General features: G+C 43.4%; 1 protein-coding gene and 1 non-coding gene across 2 annotated transcripts in view; one reads left to right on the top strand and one right to left on the bottom strand.

Moving 5' to 3' along the window:
- RBMS3 (RNA binding motif single stranded interacting protein 3) overlaps nucleotides 1–18,538 on the top strand; it is a 1,223,284-nt gene that overhangs the window by 124,008 nt on the left and 1,080,738 nt on the right. The window lies entirely within an intron of this gene.
- On the bottom strand, nucleotides 6,033–6,170 carry LOC119925073. Its single transcript, XR_005449744.1, has one exon. It is a non-coding gene; the product is annotated as a small nucleolar RNA SNORA7 (small nucleolar RNA).

Genomic DNA, 18,538 nt, shown 5'->3' with positions numbered 1-18,538 from the left:
CAGACGTGCATTATTTATGTGTAACTGTTTCATATTTTGGGTGGGTCCTATGTGGAGCTGAAATGTGAAATCTCTACATCTATTTTAGTCTTCCAGTTTCGAAAGTGTGCACACAGTCTGCTTTTTCTGTATCAGTAAATAAGTAATCAAACCATTTCTATGGGTGCAAATGAAAATAAATGCAGTTGAAATTTGGCCTTGCTTACTGGCTCATTTTTTGGAATTACCGTGTGCCCAAAGCCTTTTTGAAAATAGCCATCCCATTTCCAATTGCTGCACATCAGGATGGTCTGACTGCTCCAGTCCACAGCTCTGCTACCACGTTTGGGTCTTTAAATTATTTTTCTTCCCTCCAACCCTGCCAGTCATCACCTATCCTATTTCAGTTCACCATAAAGCAAACAAAAAAGTAGTTTTTGAGATCAACTAGGTATGTTTGCCATCTCCGGTATCTCTCCTGGCTATTAACGTTCTCCACCCTCATTTTTACGAGGAAAATTTTGCAGTGTTGAGGATGGTCTCACTGGCTATATTTGTGTTGAGAATGGTTTCTCAGTCTAGATTCCAGAGCTTTGTTGTTGGTGATTCCGTTTCATCAATAAATGTTAAGTGTGGGACCAGATGGTGCTATTGAAAGCTGGATGTAACATTTGGGAATGATCAAAGTCAAGTAGCCTTGTAGGAGTTTGGACGCTACCACAGCAAAGTGGTTCTGTTTTTTTTAATGGTATTTATTAAGTGTTTAGTATGTGCCAGGCACTGTACTAAGCGCTGGGGTAGGTACAGCTAATCAGTTTGGAGTCAGTCTGTGCCCTACATGGGGCTCCCAGTCTTAACTCCCATTTTTACAGGTGAGGTAACTGAGGCACAGAGAAGTTAAGGGACTTACCCAAGTCACACAGCAGACAAGTGGCGGAGCTGGGATTAGAACCCACAGCCTCTGACTCCAAAACCTGTGCTTTTTCCAGTAGAACACACTGCTTCCCACTTCAGTTTGGAACGGAGCTTGATATCATGTTAACCTCACACTCCACCTGCCAGATTTCCACAGGACCTGTTGGCTGTCTTAATTTGATTGACAACAAGAGAAATTTTGCCAACTGGACCTTTCCAGGGGGCGTTTTCCTCCCCGAATCACTGATAATAATGATGGTATTTGTTAAGCGCTTACTATGTGCAAAGCACTGTTCTAAGCACTGGGGGGATACAAGGTGATCAGATTGTCCCACGGGGGGCTCACAGTCTTAATCCTCATTTTACAGGTGAGGGAACTGAGGCACAGAGAAGTTAAGTGACTTGCCCAAAGTCACACAGATGACAATTGGCGGAGCCAAGGTTTGAAAACCATGACCTCTGATTCCAAAGCCCATGCTCTTTCCACTGAGCCACGCTGCTTCTCTAATGAATGCTTCTCTAATTCATTCATTCATTCAATCAATCACATTTATTGAGCGCTTACTGTGTGCAGAGCACTGTACTAAGCTATTGGGAAGTACAAGTTGGCGATGAACTGATGAAACCATTTGTTTGGATGTAGGTGTCTTTGCTTTTCTTCAGACATATCAGTCTGTACCTGATCTACAAAGCCATTTATCACCATTTCTCTCTCCTTGCATCTGCATTTCAAGTATTCGCCCACGGCAGCTCTTGGGAAACAGTGTGGCTTAGTAGGTAGAGCGTGGCCCAAGGAGTCAGAAGGACCTGGGTTCTAATCCTTGATCCCCTTGTCTGTTGTGTGACCTCGGGCAAGTGACTTAACTTCTCTGTGCCTCATCTCTAAAATGAGGATTAAGACTGTGATCCTCATGTGGGGCAAGGACCCTGTCTAACCTGATTAACTTGTATCTCCCCCACTGCTTAGTACAGCGCCTGGTACATAGTAAGTGCCTAACAAATACAATAAAACAAAACAAACAAAAGACCTGAGGTCTTTAGGGTGCTTATTGATGCTCGTAATTGTCCAGCTGGAAGAATTAGTATGGCTTTTGTAAGCTAAAGTGACTCAACTCAACAGATTATCCAACCTTGATCTGCTTCCTTGGTTTTTCATTACACAGTATTACATGTACATATCTTTCTGAAACCTAAGATAACTAGTGCCTTCCAATTTTCGCTGTACCCTGTAGGTTAAAGGTCCAATACCTCATACTAAAGAAATGCTATCTTCCTATCTTCATCTTCCGCAAATATCAGCCAGAACCTACTAGTCAAATGTATTCAGTTGTTATTTTTTATTTTTTTATGGTATTTGTTCAGTGCTTACTGTGTGCCAGGCATGGTTTTAAGCTCCGGAGAAGATACAAGGTCATAAGGTTGGACACAGTCCATGTCCCACGTGGGGCTCACGGTCTTAATCCCCCTTTTACAGATGAGGTAACTGAGGAGCAAAGTAGTTAAATGACTTGCCCGAGGTCACACAACAGACAAGTGGCAGTGGGGATTAAAACCCAGGTCCTCCTGACTCCCAGACAGGTACTCTAGCCACTAGGAAACACTGCCTCTCAATTGTTATTAGCAATTGTCCTTTGAAATACTACACGGGCTACTAACACAAAATAAACAGGTGACACAAACTCTCCAGTATACTTGAAGGATACTTTTTAATAAAGTCTACCACCTGTTAACGCATTACTATATACCACTGAACCCTTATTAGTTTACATCCCCTCCAAGAGGCCTTCCATGATTAAGCCCCCTTTTCCCTGACTCCCTTTCCCTTCTGTGTCATCTATGGACTTGGATCTATACCCTTTGGGCACTCGGTATCCACCCCACCCTCAGCACCACGGCACTCAAGTGCATATTTTTAATTTATTTACACTAGTGCCTGTCTCCCGCTCTAGATTGTAAACTCGTTGTGGGCAGGAAATTTGTCTACCAACCCTGTTGCATTTGTACTCTCCCAAACACGTAATAGAGTGCTCTGAGCACAGTAAGCACTCAATAAATGCCACTGATTCATTGATTGCAAATCCACAGATGCCTGGAAAGTATTAGAAAGAAATGGCCCCATATTGCCAGTATGTTGCAGATGGATAAATGTTGTGTGTTCCATAAAGACTAATATTTCTATATCACACTCAGCAAGTTAAATTTACTTTTCAACATTATGCCTATATGATGAATGGCTCTATCTTGCCCATTGCAGTCTATAATAATATAAATTCCCCCACTAGGAGAGAATGAAAAATAAGAAGAATGATAGAAATCACTGATGGAAGAGCTATTAATTTTTAAAGGAGGTTATGTTGCACCATATTTACTGTAATAATATTGAAATTGTCTGCTAACAATTATAGCTCTTTCCTCCTCCTCCTCCCTCCTCTTCCTCCTATCATCCTTCTCCTCCATCATCCTTCTCCTCCCCCTACTTCCCCTTCTCCTCCTCCCTCCTCTCTCCTTTCAATTTGTGTTTCTAATAAAAATATTAATAGGGAAGCTCTTCACTGCCCCAGTATTTTCATTTTTCATACAGGAGAAAAACTATTGTACTTTAGGTGACTTGCCAAAATCAATTCCCTTGGATTGTGAGTTTGCAGTTACTTCCAAATTCAACTATAAAAGGAATTTAAGATATCGCAAGTCTCTCTTAGGAGCTCAAGTGGAAACCGGACAGCTCCTTTTGATACATTGGCATATATTTTAAAGGGTAGACTGACCCATTCTCTTTAGCTTTAAAAGCTAGAAGGGCAACATGAAGTGCAGTGACGATTCCAAGTTTGATCTGACGGAAGCAAGATTGGTGTTCCCAGGAGTTAATTTCCTGTAGAGTCTTGACGCTGATGCAGGGGAAGGCAGGAGACAAGTTATATCCTCTGATTTTCTCATCTAACATTAGAAAGTAAAGATAATGTTATTGAAATCCTAGGATTGAGGACCCTTTTTTTAAATTCTCCTACTGATGCTGTGTCTCCCTAGGCAAAGTAGTGAAACAGAGGCAATTATTTTATCATCATTATCATCATCATGAAAGCATTTATTGACAGTCCAGGGGGTGGATAGCAGGGAACCAGGTACATGGTAAATAATGGAGCCTGCTCTCTGTCCTCATAGAGTTTTCATTCCTAATTAAGGAAGAAAGACAGGCAGATATATAATTGGTGTCAATGTGTACATTTATAATGAGGATAATTTAGGCTAGGAAACCTATTTTATAGGGTAAAGAGGACTTGGGGTTTAAACAACTCAGTTTGCCTTAATTCTTCACTTGGCTTTAGGATTCCTTTTAGGAGTGGCCTAAAGAGCTGAGAGCATAATCTGGACTCTTTCTTGATCACCGAAGGATCTTTCTTGATCACCGAAGGATCTTTCTTGTGGCACCGTTAGCAGATCTGAGCTCTGGCAACTACCGAGCAAATTTGAGTGCCCTGAAAAGTTCACAAGATTTTTATATCAGTACAGTCCGTAGAGTCAGGGTTGAAGAAGCTCTAGCTGACTTTCACCTATCACTATTAAAATAAACCATCATCATCATCATCATATTGGATATTTATCCTATATCGCCCATATTGTATTCATTCATTCAATCATCTTTATTGAGCACTTCCTGTGTGCAGAGCACTGTACTAAGCGCTTGGAAAGTGCAAGTTGGCAACATGTAGAGATGGTCCCTACCCAACAGTGGGCTCACAGTCTAGAAGGGGGAGACAGACAACAACACAAAACACGTGGACAGGTGTCAAGTCGTTAGAACAAATAGAATTAAAGCTAAATGCACATCATGCACATCATGTTGTATGTGTATGATCTGCACATATCTTTCCCACACATGGACTTGTTTCTGCTACTGGGAAGCAGCATGGACTAGTGGATAGAGCACGGGCCTGGGATTCAGAAGGTCATGAGTTCTAATGCCGGCTCTGCCACTTGTCTGCAGTGTGACCTCGGGCAAGCCACTTCACTTCTCTGTGCCTCAGACACCTCATCTGTAAAATGGGGATTGAGGCTGTGAGCCCCACCTGGAACGTGGACTGTGTCTAACCTGATTTGCTTGTATCCACCCCAGTGCTTAGTACAGTTCCTGGCACATAATAAGTGCTTAACAAATACCTGTATATATGTTTGTACATATTTATTACTCTATTTATTTTACTTGTATATATTTATTTTATTTGGTTTATATGTTTTGTTTTGTTGTCTGTCTCCCCCTTCTAGACCGTGAGCCCGCTGTTGGGTAGGGACCATCTCTATATGTTGCCAAATTGTACTTCTCAAGCGTTTAGTACAGTGCTGTGCACACAGTAAGTGCTCAATAAATGACTGAATGAATAAATGAAATACCACCATTATTATTATTATTACTGCAACACCCTCCCCGACTAGCCTATCATTTCAAAGCCTTTGCTCACTCTCACCCAACCAGCTGCCGAATGGTGAGCCGAAAGAGAGCAGAAGCAGGGCAGAAGGTCAGAATAACCGTTTTAAGGATGTAGTGAAGCACAGCCTCAAATGATGCGAAAGAGCACAGAACTGGAAGGAGGCCATTGCAGCGGAGAGAAAAGCCTGGGAAGCCACCCAGCTTTGCTATGAGTCTGGCCTCAATGCCGGTGAGCTGGTTACCAATAATAAGGTCTTGGAGTATAATCTTGTTCTGTCATTTTGCGTTGAGTATGATTTGTCGGTTTCACTGGAGAAACTATTTAAGAAACTGGATGGCTCTTTTGTAGATGGCTTGTAGCCATATAAAAGATTGGGCAACACTATGATTCTTTAAACCTTTAACTTGGTATTAAGTTGTAAATACAATTGTAGTTTTTTTTAAAGGTATTTGTTAAGCACTTCTTATGTCCTAATCTCTGGAGTCTTGTCTTGTCTTATGCCACCAAGTTGTCTCCGACCCATAGTGACTCCATGGATATATCTCTCCCGTAATGCCCCACTCTCCATCTGCAATTGTTCCTCTAGTGTATCCATACGGTTTTCTTGGTAAAAACATGGAAGTGGTTTACCATTGCTTCCTTCCACGCAGTAAACTTGAATCTCCGCCCTCGACTCTCTCCCATGCTGTTACTGCCCAGCGCAGGAGAGTTTTGACTTGTAACAGATGGCCTTCCAATCGCTAGCCACTGCCCAAGCTAGGAATGGAATGGGTGTGCGTCCGCTTGACTCTCCCTTCCGTAACCGAGACCGGTAGAGCACTGGAAACTCTCCAGGTGTGATCCTGAGAGGGGAAGTGCTGGAGTAGATGCAAGCTAACTAGACCAGAGGCAGTCTTTCGCCCACATGGGGCTCACAGTGTAAGTAGGAGGGAGAACAGGGATTGAATCTCAATCTTGTAGCTGAGGAAACTGAGATCCGGAGATGTTGTCAGTTGCCCAAGGTCACACAGTAGACAAGTGGCGGAGCTGGGATGAGAACTCTCACTCTCCTAAAAGTTTACTAGACCTTTTATTTCTGTTTTATTCTCCTTTCACCACCTGGGCATCATTGACTAGTGTATTACTACCTAGATAGCAGTGTTCTCCACTCTCAGTTTCCAGTTTCCGGTACTCTACCGGCCTCAGCTAAGGGAGGGACTGCCACCTCAGTAAATATGTTTGTACGTATTTATTACTCTATGTATTTATTTTACTTGTCCATATTTATTCTATTTATTTTATTTGGTTTATATGTTTTGTTTTGTTGTCTGTCTCCCCCTTCCAGACCGTGAGCCCGCTGTTGGGTAGGGACCGGCTCAATATGTTCCCCCTCCTCCCCCTCTCCATCCCACCCGCCTTACCTCCTTCCCCTCCCCACAGCACCTGTATACATGTATATATGTTTGTACGGATTTATTACTCTATTTATTTTACTTGTACATATTTATTCTATTTATTTTCTTTTGTTAATATGTTTTGTTGTCTGTCCTCCCCTTCTAGACTGTGAGCCCACTGTTGGGTGGGGACCATCTCTATACGTTGCCGACTTGTACTTCCCAAGTGCTTAGTACAGTGCTCTGCACACAGGAAGCGCTCAATAAATACGATCGAATGAATGAATGAGGGAGAGTCAAGAAGACTCGTTCCATTCCTAGCTAGGGCAATGGCTAGCAAGTGGACGGCAATCTGCTACAAGTCAAACTCACCTGGTCTAGGCAGCAGTGCCATGGGAGAGAGTCGAGAGCAGAGACTCAAGTTGACTGCGAGGAGGAAGGCAATGGTAAACCACTTCCGTATTTTTACCGAGAAAACTCCGTGGATACTAGAACAATTGCAGATGGAGGTGGGGCGGTTCTGAGAGTGATGTGTCCAAGGCGTCGCTATGGGCCGGAGATGACCTACAGCATAAGACAAGACAAGCTGTGTTTTAGTGATAGCATTAGATCCTGTGAGGCTAGTATAGTGCTCTTCACCGGTTAGCGCTCAATAAATATGATTGAATGACTAAATGAAGGATGGAACTCTTTAGTTGAAGGTGGGGTGTTCCTAGTGTGGGCTGTTAGAGCAATCAGGTGTGAGATCTAACCCAGGTCACCAGAATCAATCAATCAATCAATCAATCGTATTTATTGAGCACTTACTGTGTGCAGAGCACTGTACTAAGCGCTTGGAAAGTACACATTGGCAACATATAGAGACAGTCCCTACCCAACAGTGGGCTCACAGTCTAAAAGGGGGAGAATGACTTCCAGCTCACTATGGGATGACTGGGCAGAGTTTGCTAATGGTCAGCTCACTCCTATCTTCCCCCCAATGGTTGTACCAGTAAATGTGCCATTTTTAGTGGCTCTTTTGGATACGCCCTTTGGGATAACAGGCCAAGTGACATTTAGCAGGTTCAAGCACAGACTGTAACACTGTTTTCCCTGGTGTTATAATATTTGTGTGTTAAAGTCAAATAGACAGAGATGGATGATGATTTCTAAAAGTGTGAGAACAACAGTGAGCACTGGATGGTATTAGTTTTGTAGCTTGATGACTGTAAAATATACAGAAGATCAAACCTCCTTTTGAGTTGCGTGAACAAACCTAATTAGAATGTGATTCATTTTTTCCTTTACCGAAAGATCACTGAATGCCGAGATTGGAATTATGGACTGACTGTAATTAGACATTTTCATTAAGAACTCTAGAACATTGACATTTTGACTCTCTTTTCTATGATCTCATATACCGTGTGTGTTTTTATTGTGTGAGGGTGGGGTCTTAGTTTTAGCAAGATAACTTCCAGAAATGTTGTTTGAAATTGTTAATCTGAAGAGAATGTCTAGAACTTTATTATCTGGTCTTTGAATCTTCCTGCATATTTAAATCATGGCTGCTTTAAACACATCTCATGTAAATATTTTCTCAAAAACATTGAATCTCATTTTCAGAGGAGACATTTATATAAGTAGGTGCGAGGAGGACTCCTACACATGTTTATATTTTGTTTTTAGAGGTCTTTCCTTGACATTGGGCTTTCTTTTTTTGAATCCAGGCATTTTTCATGGATGTTGTGACAGCTGTTTGCAACACTGCAGCATCCTCACTTCTGGATGAATTACCCATTGCTCTGTCTGCCTGTCGTTGTTGGAGAACACCCAGGAGCCTACGTGACAAACACAGGCCTAGATGCAGGAAAAGATGGGGCTGTATATTCAGATTGGAGATTATTTTTAGAAGAATTTTGAGGAATAGAAAATCACCTGGATCAGCAAGATTCATGTAAAACCACGTGTTGACATAGCTTGTTTATCCACTCCCTTAGAAATAATTACTTATAAAGTTGGTAGTGCTTCCTGCAGCATCTCAGTTTCCAGAATTTCAGGATTATTGTAAACTGGATGTGTGTAGTTTTATAATGTAATGGATTAAGCACTGGTTTGGCAGTCAGAAGGACTTTGGGTCTTATCCCAGCTCTGCCCCTTGTCTGCCATGTAACCTCGAGCGAGTCACTTAACTTCCCTGTGCCTCAGTTTCCTCAACTGCAAAATGGGTATTAAGTATATCATGCTCTCCCAAGCGCTTAGTACAGCGTGACTTAGTGGAAAGAGCACGGGCTTGGGAGTCCCAGGTCGTGGGTTCTAATCCGGGCCCCACTTGCCCCCTGTGTGACTTTGGACAAGTCACTTCACTTCTCTGTGCCTCAGTTACCTCATCTGAAAAATGGAGATTAAGGCTGTGAGCCCCACGTGGGACAGCCTGATAACCTTGTGTCTACCCCAGCACTTAGAACGGAGCTTGGCACATAGTAAGTGCTTAACAAATACCATTATTAATAATAAGACCGCAATAAATATGATTGACTGAATGAATAAATGAATAAAAGTATCTGTTTGGCCTCTCTGCTTAACTGTGAGCCCCATGTGGGACAAGTATTGTATCCAGCCTGATTAATTTGTAATCTACCCCAGTGCTTAGAACAGTGCTTGACACATGATAAGTGCTTAACGAACGCCATAAAAAAGGAATAGTAATACGGTAGCCCACAAAGATGAATCTGAAGTGACCCAAGTTGTCCTGGTGTCTGGATTTCACCTGACAATACTGTGCAGGAGCAGAGGTAGCATAACTTGTAGGTGATCCCAGACTGGGCCTTGGGGCGCAAGATCAATGGAGGGACAAGAGGTACTCCAGTGCTTAGCACACAGTAAGTACTTAACGAAATATCATTATTATTAATTATTGTTGTTTTTGTTGTGGTTGCTGTTGGTTGGCTTAGTGGAAAGAGCATGGGCTTGGGAGTCGGAGGGCATGATTTCTAATCCCGGATCCACACTTGCCTGCCCTGTGATCTTAGGCAAGTCACTTAACTTAGCGTGGCTCACTGGAAAGAGCCCGGGCTTTGGAGTCAGAGTTCATGGATTTATTTATTTATTTATTTATTTATTTTATTTTGTTAGTATGTTTGGTTTTGTCTCCCCCTTTTAGACTGTGAGCCCACTGTTGGGTAGGGACTGTCTCTATATGTTGCCAATTTGTACTTCCCAAGCGCTTAGTACAGTGCTCTGCACATAGTAAGCGCTCAATAAATACGATTGATGATGATGATGATGATGATGGGTTCAAAGCCCGGCTCTGCCAATTGTCAGCTGTGTGACTTTGGGCAAGTCACTTCACTTCTCTGTGCCTCAGTTACCTCATCTGTAAAATGGGGATGAAGACTGTGAGCCCCCCGTGGGACAACCTGATCACCTTGTAACCTCCCCAGCGCTTAGAACAGTGCTTTGCACATAGTAAGCACTTAAGAAATGTCATTATTATTATTATTATTATTATTATCTGTGCCTCAGTTACCTCATCTGTAAAATGGGGATGAAGACTGTGAACCCCCCCATGGGACAACCTGATCACCTTGTAACCTCCCCAGTGCTTAGAAAAGTGCTTTGCACATAGTAAGCGCTTAAGAAATGCCATTATTATTATTATTCTCTGTGCCTCAGTTACCTCATCTGTAAAATGGGGATTAATTAATTAATTCATTCATTCAATCGTATTTATTGAGCGCTTACTGTGTGCAGAGCACTGTACTAAGCGCTTGGGAAGTACAAATTGGCAACATATAGAGAGGGTCCCTACCCAACAGTGGGCTCACGGTCTAGAAGACTAAGATTAAGACTGTGAGCCCCACGTGGGACAACCTGATTACCTTGGATCTACCCCAGTGCTTAGAACAGTGCTTGGCACATGGTAAGCACTTAACAAATTCCATAATTATTATTATTATTATTGTTGTTGTTGTTAAGGAAGCTGAGTTCAGCAGAATATGTCTACCACGTCAAATCTCCTGGTGCAAGTAGAAATCTCAGACTGTGTTTAGTCCAGTCGGCAACCTGTCCTGTAATATAAGAAATAGATCAGAACAGATAAACAGATCCCCCTTTTAAAAAGATAATAATAATAATAATAATGGCATTTATTAAGCGCTTACTATGTGCAAGCACTGTTCTAAGCGCTGGGGAGGTTACAAGTTGATCAGGTTGTCCCATGTGGGGCTCACAGTCTTAATCCCCATTTTACAGATGCGGTAACTGAGGCCCAGAGAAGTTAAGTGACTTGCCCAAAGTCACTCAGCTGACAATTGGTGGAGCCGGGATTTGAACCCTTGACCTCTGACTCCAAAGCCCAGGCTCTTTCCACTGAGCCACGCTGCTTCTCTAAAAAGATATGTACATGGAATGACTGTATGCCAATGGAGTTAGCATATAGAAGTACAGAACTCATGCTGAGAAGCAGCATGGGCTAGTGGATAGAACACAGGCCTTTATTTATTTTATTTATACATATTTATTCTATTTATTTTATTTTGTTAATATGTTTTGCTTTGTTCTCTGTCTCCCCCTTCTAGACTGTGAGCCCACTGTTGGGTAGGGACCGTCTCTATATGCTGCCAACTTGTACTTCCCAAGCGCTTAGTACAGTGCTCTGCACACAGTAAGCACTCAGTAAATATGATTGAATGAATGAATGAATGAAAAGTCCCGGCTCCAACCCCTGTCTGCTGTGTGACCGTGGGCAAGTCACTTCACTTCTTTGTGCCTCAGTTAATAATGATAATGTGGGACAGGGGCTGTGTCCAACCTGATTACCTTGGATCTACCAGTGCTTTGTACAGTGCCTGGCACATAGTGAATGCTTAGCAAATATCATAAAAAAAATTAATCACCACAGGAAGTTGTTCCGGCAAGAAATACCAGTAGATTCAAGGTGGGTTTGGAAAACTGGGTTAACTGTGGGAAAATTAGAATTAAGAGGGGGAAAGTTAGTATGTTAAATTGTCTATCCCTAAGCACATAGTGAATGGTTAACAAATATCATAAAAAAAGTTAATCACCACAGGAAGTTGTTCTGGCAAGAAATACTAGTAGATTCAAGGTGGGTTTGGAAAACTGGGTTGCCTGTGGGAAAATTAGAATTAAGAGGGGGAAAGTTAGTATGTTAAATTGTCTATCCCTAAGCACATAGTGAATGCTTAACAAATATCATAAAAAAAATTAATCACCACAGGAAGTTGTTCCGGCAAGAAATACCAGTAGATTCAAGGTGGGTTTGGGTTACCTGTGGGAAAATTAGAATTAACAGGGGGGAAAGTTAGTATGTTAAATTGTCTATCCCTAAACATTTAGATTGATGTCAAGGAATGCAAAAATACATCACACATTTCCTCCAAATATCCTACTGCTACTATCAGAATGTTTGGAGCATTGGTCAGTACTAATAATGGCATTTTTGATCCTTTTATATTCTTATTAGGCTGATTTGAGAGATGAGGGTTGATTAGAGAAAGCTTCATTGAAAAAGTGGGGGGTTTCGGTTGAGTCTTAAAGGAGGGCAGCCAGTGGTTATAGATTGCCACTGATTAAAGCCGCCTGGCATGGCAAACTCACCTTCATATCCCTGTGGAAAAATATATCTGGGAAGTGAATCTTGTTAAAGGTTGTCAGCATGGTTGCCTATGTTGGAAGTTCCTCTATTAGAGTGTGAGTTCCTTGAAAGCAGGGAGGTGAGCCTTTGAACAGTGCTCTGCACCAAGGCAATTAAAAGCTACAACTGTGTGCTTATCTGAAATATTCATATCTGTTGCCCAATAATGACCTTATAACACTTTTCTTAAACTTTCGCTCTCCAGTGACTCAGCTGATCTTACCAGAAACCCTTATTTCCATCTTCATCGTCCTGGGTATTGTTCAGAGTATCTTGCAAACATATATCCACCTTGGTTGATTCTCAGTCTGGGTTTGAGAAAAATAACTTCTATGTATATTATAAACTCAACATTTTTAAAAAAATATGGTAATGATTTTCTTTGTTATGTGTTTTTTAAAAATTCAGACAAATAGATAGTACTGAATTGAATTTTTCCATTTTCCATTGAAAGAGATTCCCTTGATCTTAATGGTTTGAGAATGATTGTTTTCTACTGAGACTCCTGTACGAATGTCTAGTCAAATCTGGCTATCTGAATCCGAGCTCGGAACATCTTCCCATGGCTTCCATGGAGATTCAGATTTCCTGTCAGTGTATGGTTTATCTAGCCCTTATCTTTTCCACTTTATCATGATGCCTGCCAGAAGGCCATTCTACTACTCCTTAGCACATCCACCAGAGGACCCAAAAAAGGAAATCCTAACCAGCCCGTTTCTGACTTATTTGCAATTCTCTCATGAATCTCAGATCCATGCTCTTTCCACTAGGCCGTGCTGCCGGCTTAGTCAGGCGGCTAGACTGTGAGCCCGGTGCATAGTTAGTGCTTAACAAATACCATAAAAAATTAGAAAAGAAATTCGAAATTGTTAGCCAAAATGACATTTTAAGATTCAGGGAGACACCCCTGACCCATAGGTCCTGACTCCCATTGGTTTACTGACTGGGTCAGTCTGGGCTCAGACCCCTCCCCTCCCCTCCCGGAGACCTTCTGTGCCTTCATTTGGGACAGGTTCAGACTAGGGTTGCTCTGGCACCATGGTTGAGTTGCTCCCAAGCATCCCAATGGTTTCTGCAGGCTGCTCTGAATAAGAATGCCAGTGGCCCACCATCTGCACATGGTCAGATTCTTCCAGAAGAGCAGCCCTTTCCTTGAATATCCCAACTGAATTTGGACCAGACACAAATTGCTGGGTTCCTGAGAATCAGCCCAGGTGGACAGTCCGGTCTTAGAACCAGGTGCGGATCAGGTCGAGAAAGTCTGGTGAATGCAGGGTTCTCCCTGTTGGTTTGGAGATGCCCGTACCTCACAACATGGGCATGGCAATCAGTCAATCGATCATATTTATTGAGCACTTACTGTGTGCAGAGCCCTTTACTAAGCATCTGGGAGAGTACAAAACAATAGAGTTGGTTGACACGTTCCCTGTCCGCAGTGAGCTTACGGTCCAGAGGGCTAGAGCTAGAATCCCATTCAGGTAATCGGAGATGGTGGTACCAGAGACAAGTAAGAGTGAACTTTAGTAAGCTCTGAAAGAGTGCAAGAGGGGCTCAAATACGTGAAATAGTCTGATAGAGGAGGTAGAGAAGCCAGAGATTGAGGAGAGGGTAGCAGGAGGAATAGACAATCCTAAAACTCCAGTCCCGGAACACAAGTGAGGAAATGGCATCGCCCATGTGATAACGTTGAGTGGATGCAAGGAAGGACCACAGATTCTTTATTTGCCAATTTCAAGGGTCGGCAAGATGTCTAGGTGAAATGTTAGGTATATGGTGGAAGATATAGGACTGGCCAGATTTAGAGTTAAATAGGTAAACCCACCGGGATCATCTACCAATAAGAAGGAGAATGACAGGATTTGAATATTGAAAATAGCTAAAAACTTATGGCAGTGAAAGTTGATTTGTGGCACTCGGTCACCCCCCTGATCCCTCCACTCCTGATCCCTCCGCCCTTGACCGGTCAACCTGCCGTCAGAGCCAATCAAACAATGTTCTCGGTGCTAATGTCAACTACATTCTGCTCTCTATTGTACGTTATTTCAGTGACAGTAGAGGATCGGCACATGTGTGTTTTGCGAGGCTGGCTGAGGTTAACAAGGAGCTGAGTGTTAAGTTAAGGTGCCTGAACAGCAGTGGAAAGACGATGGCTCACCTTTCAGATCTTTGTGAGGAACTGGGAATTGAAAACTCTGTGTGGTCTTAGAAATCACTTCAAGCATCCCCACATTATACACTGCTCAGGAGGAGCCCAGGGAAATGTAACAGGTAACGTATTATTTCAAAGTTTTCTCTCCCTCCCCAACTTTCATGGTGTTCCTCTTTGAACTCTGCTTGAGGATTCTCGGCTTTAGCGTCAACACGTCGTTAATGTCGGAGTATTTACTCTATGTTCTCACCAACAGTGAATATGTGGAACCGCGCCGGGATAGAAGCCGAGTGAGCTCAGCACGATTCCGAAGTTGCCATTCCAGTGGGGTTTGGTAAAAGCAAACACCTCTCTCTCCGGGAAGGCTGTTGGATTGGAAGCAGGTGAGGAACGAAAATTACCCTCTCCTCGACTTCCCTTTGACCCCGCTGCAATCTTTTCACTGTCAGAATGTGGCTGCCACCGCCTCACTCGCTTCTCGTTGTGTGTGTGTGTGCGTGCGTGTTTTTGTGTGTGAGTGTATGTGTGTGTGTGTCTACAGGCCCTGTCTCCCGGCCAGAGTTTAAATGAGGACCTTCAGCTTTAAAAGGTCCTGTCATGGTTTGGGTCTGGGGACCCTAAAAGAGGAGCCTGACTTCCGCGATGAACTCGCTGCAGCCCACAAGAGGCACGAGAATGGGCCCAGGGAGTGGATTCCCACCGCGAGAGATCCCGTCCCGGCATCCCTTCCCATCGGCCACATTGGACAGCTGGATCTTCTGCCACTGTGTTTCCATTTGCCTTTTTAGATCTTCAAGTCCATTTTTCGAAATGCGTGAGCCTCGCCTCACCCAACTTTGATTTCAAAGCCCCGCAGCCTAGTTAGGAACTGTCTTTTCCCTGACTTGTCTGTCTTTTTTCCCGGAGATTATGAGGCTGGAGCCGCTTCGAGAACGCAATTCTGTGCCGAAAAGTAGCTTTGTTTATGCACAGTTTCTGTCCCCAAAGACACTTTTGAGGTATGCTCCTAGGCTGTACAGTAATTGGTATCATCTGTTAGGAGCAACTGTAATTAATGATTTGTGTGATGTTGCTTGTGGTGGTTATTGGATAAAAAATACATTTCTTTTTCATTCTGGTCCAAGCGATGACCTGAGTCATGTTTAATTTGATAGTGAAGTAGGCTGTATGTTTTTTAATTGGGTCTGGGTACACTAAACCTATGGAACTCAGTTCTGCCTGTGAAGAGGGAAGGAGAAAACAGAGAAAGAAGAGTGGAAGCTGTGGAGTTGGCCAATGCTGTTGCTTCTTCCCTGGGCTTAGAGAGGCATGCTCTCTTCTGACACGCGACCTGCCTGTAGCGGCCTAGAGGGTTCTCTGGGGCCAAGACTGCTGTTCATACATTCATTCAGTCGTATTTATTGAGCACGTACCATGTGCAGAGCACTGTACTAAGCGGTTGGGAGAGTACAATACAACAGTAAACAGACACATTCCCGGCCCACAGCTGTTCAGCTTTGGCAGCCTTCATCCATCCGGGAATAATAACCAAGGCTGGGCACTTGGCAGGACATTCCTAGTTTGCCCGTTCTGCATCCCGTGGGATACATATGGTGCCCAGAGCCTGGTGGTTCCTGGGCCCAGTGGAAGTGTGTGATACCTGACACATCCCAACACTGGGAGAGCTCAGAGGAATCTGGTCAATGGGGGCCTGTTCCCGGGTTTCAGGAAGATGATCGGATCTGGGCAACCACAGAATCTCCAGTAGCCCACCAAGATTTTGTTGCTGCCCCTAGCCTTATAAAGGTTTGAGCAACTGGAAAATCTGAGGGATCATGGGGCTCCAGGCATTGGCTCAGGGAACACCTTACGCTCTCTAGCAGTTACTTAGGACAGTGCCGTCACAGGGCCCGGAATGGCTCCTGGGCTGGGATTCATTGCCTGGACCTGTACTTCCCCTCCTCTCCCCTCTGCCTGCTTGCACTCCTGGAGAGAGGAGAGCCTGCCTGGGCATTCATTCTTTCACCTTCTCTCTCCAATCAAATGTACCTGTTATTTCTCTATACAGAAGCAGAGAAGCAGCGTGGCTCAGTGGAAAGAGCCCGGGCTTTGGAGTCAGAGGTCATCGGTTCAAATCCCGGCTCTGCCAATTGTCAGCTGGGTGACTGGGCAAGTCAGTTAACTTCTCTGGGCCTCAGTTATCTCATCTGTAAAATGGGGATTGACTGTGAGCCCCCTGTGGGACAACCTGATCACCTTGTAACCTCCCCAGCGCTTAGAACAGTGCTTTGCACATAGTAAGCACTTAATAAATGCCATTATTATTATATAAAGTACAGCCATACATTGTATTAGGTTCTCTTGTTCAATGCAGCAAAAACTCTCCGTGTTACAGTACAGTTCGTCATAAACCAATCTTAGGGAAGTTTGGGAGCCTGGCCAATAATTAGAATAGCGGGGTGTACTGAAAACTGAATACAAGATTTTGTTTCTGAAGAACAGATCTTAAGCCCTCGAGCTGATGTAGAAACACTAATACTCCAATTTCTAAAACAAGATCGAAAAGAAATAATTAACTGATTTAGGCAATAATTGTGGCCGTGAACTGGCCAACGACCTGACCATCTGAAAATACCCTTCCTGGAGTCACAGAAGATATCAGAAAGAGTGTTTTTTTCTGTGAAAAAATGTATTCTTAGATTTTACTCATCAGTATGATGTAAAAGTTCCTGAACCAGTATAACTTAAAAATGGCATCCACAAAGAGATCTGTCAGTTTTCTGTAAAACGGTGTCCTCAGTCGCCCTATGGGGAAGCTATCCATCCCTCAGGCCAGGTGCTACTGTTCCTCTAAAGATGCCGCCGTGGTCACCTAGTGAATGTCTTATGTCTCCTGGAAACTCGTGGGCGTTTACTGAAGTATTCCCCATGCGTGGTGGGGTTTCAAAAGTGGCAGCTGGGTAGGTGTGATTAATGCTCGCAGATGGGCCCCTTGAAAAAGCAGTGAGGATGAAGTTGAGTGACAGTGGGGCTCACGGCCCCACGTGGAGCTGTCCTGGCCGCAAGAGGAGCCTATTCCAAGGATGCGCTGCTCCCAGACTGAAGCATGGGGTCCAGTGGGAGTGAGCCTCTGCTTCTTGGAGAAACAGCGTGGCTCAGTGGAAAGAGCCCGGGTTTTGGAGTCAGAGGTCATGGGTTCAAATCCCGGCTCTGCCAATTGTCAGCTGTGTGACTTTGGGCAAGTCACTTCACTTCTCTGGGCCTCAGTTACCTCATCTGTAAAATGGGGATGAAGACTGTGAGCCCCCCGTGGGACAACCTGATCAGCTTGTAACCTCCCCAGTGCTTAGAACAGTGCTTTGCACATAGTAAGCGCTTAATAAATGCCATTATTATTATTATTATTATTCTGGAGACACCCGGCAAGAGTGAGCCGCTGCTTCCTGTACTGATTACTTAAATGCATTCCTTAGAATTTCCACCTCATATAATCATTTGCTACTCTTCTGGGCCATATAAAAAATATCCCCTAGTCAAAATACCCAAAACTTAATCACTGACAAATCATTTAATGGAAAGCCCATTCATTGGCAAATGAATTAACGATCTTTCCCACACCCTCGACCTTACCTTTACCCACTAGCTATGCCCTTTCTCCTAGACCTAAAGCAAATCTTCTTTGGAACCGTTGCTCGAATCCTAACCCTAGTAAACCTTCCCTTTTAACACACCAAGGCCCTTAAACCAATTCTAGCCCTAATGGAATTTTTTTTGGACAAATGGGTTAATATGTAGAAACCTGGATAATTGGAATTTGTCGATGATTGGACTTTAAAAGCAATTGATTTCAGTGATATCATGCTCTCTGCTTTTAGGTAGAAGCTTTTTTTTCCTATTGACTCAATCTAGAACAACAGATCAGAGATTTTATGGACTTTAAGACTTCCTTGGAGTACTCTAATGTGGTCACAAAGTTACCCAGCAATTAGCAAGGGATTGGTTCTCACCCTTCTCAGCAGTAGGTCATTTCCTTACCCATTAACATCCCTATAACAAGGCAGACAGATGAAGGGAAAGGAGGTGAAAT

This window comes from Tachyglossus aculeatus, chromosome 2 (genome assembly GCF_015852505.1).
Source record: "Tachyglossus aculeatus isolate mTacAcu1 chromosome 2, mTacAcu1.pri, whole genome shotgun sequence".
Taxonomy (NCBI): domain Eukaryota; kingdom Metazoa; phylum Chordata; class Mammalia; order Monotremata; family Tachyglossidae; genus Tachyglossus; species Tachyglossus aculeatus.
The sequence above is the reverse complement of the archived record's forward strand: the minus strand, read 5'-3'. Positions and strand labels throughout refer to the sequence as shown.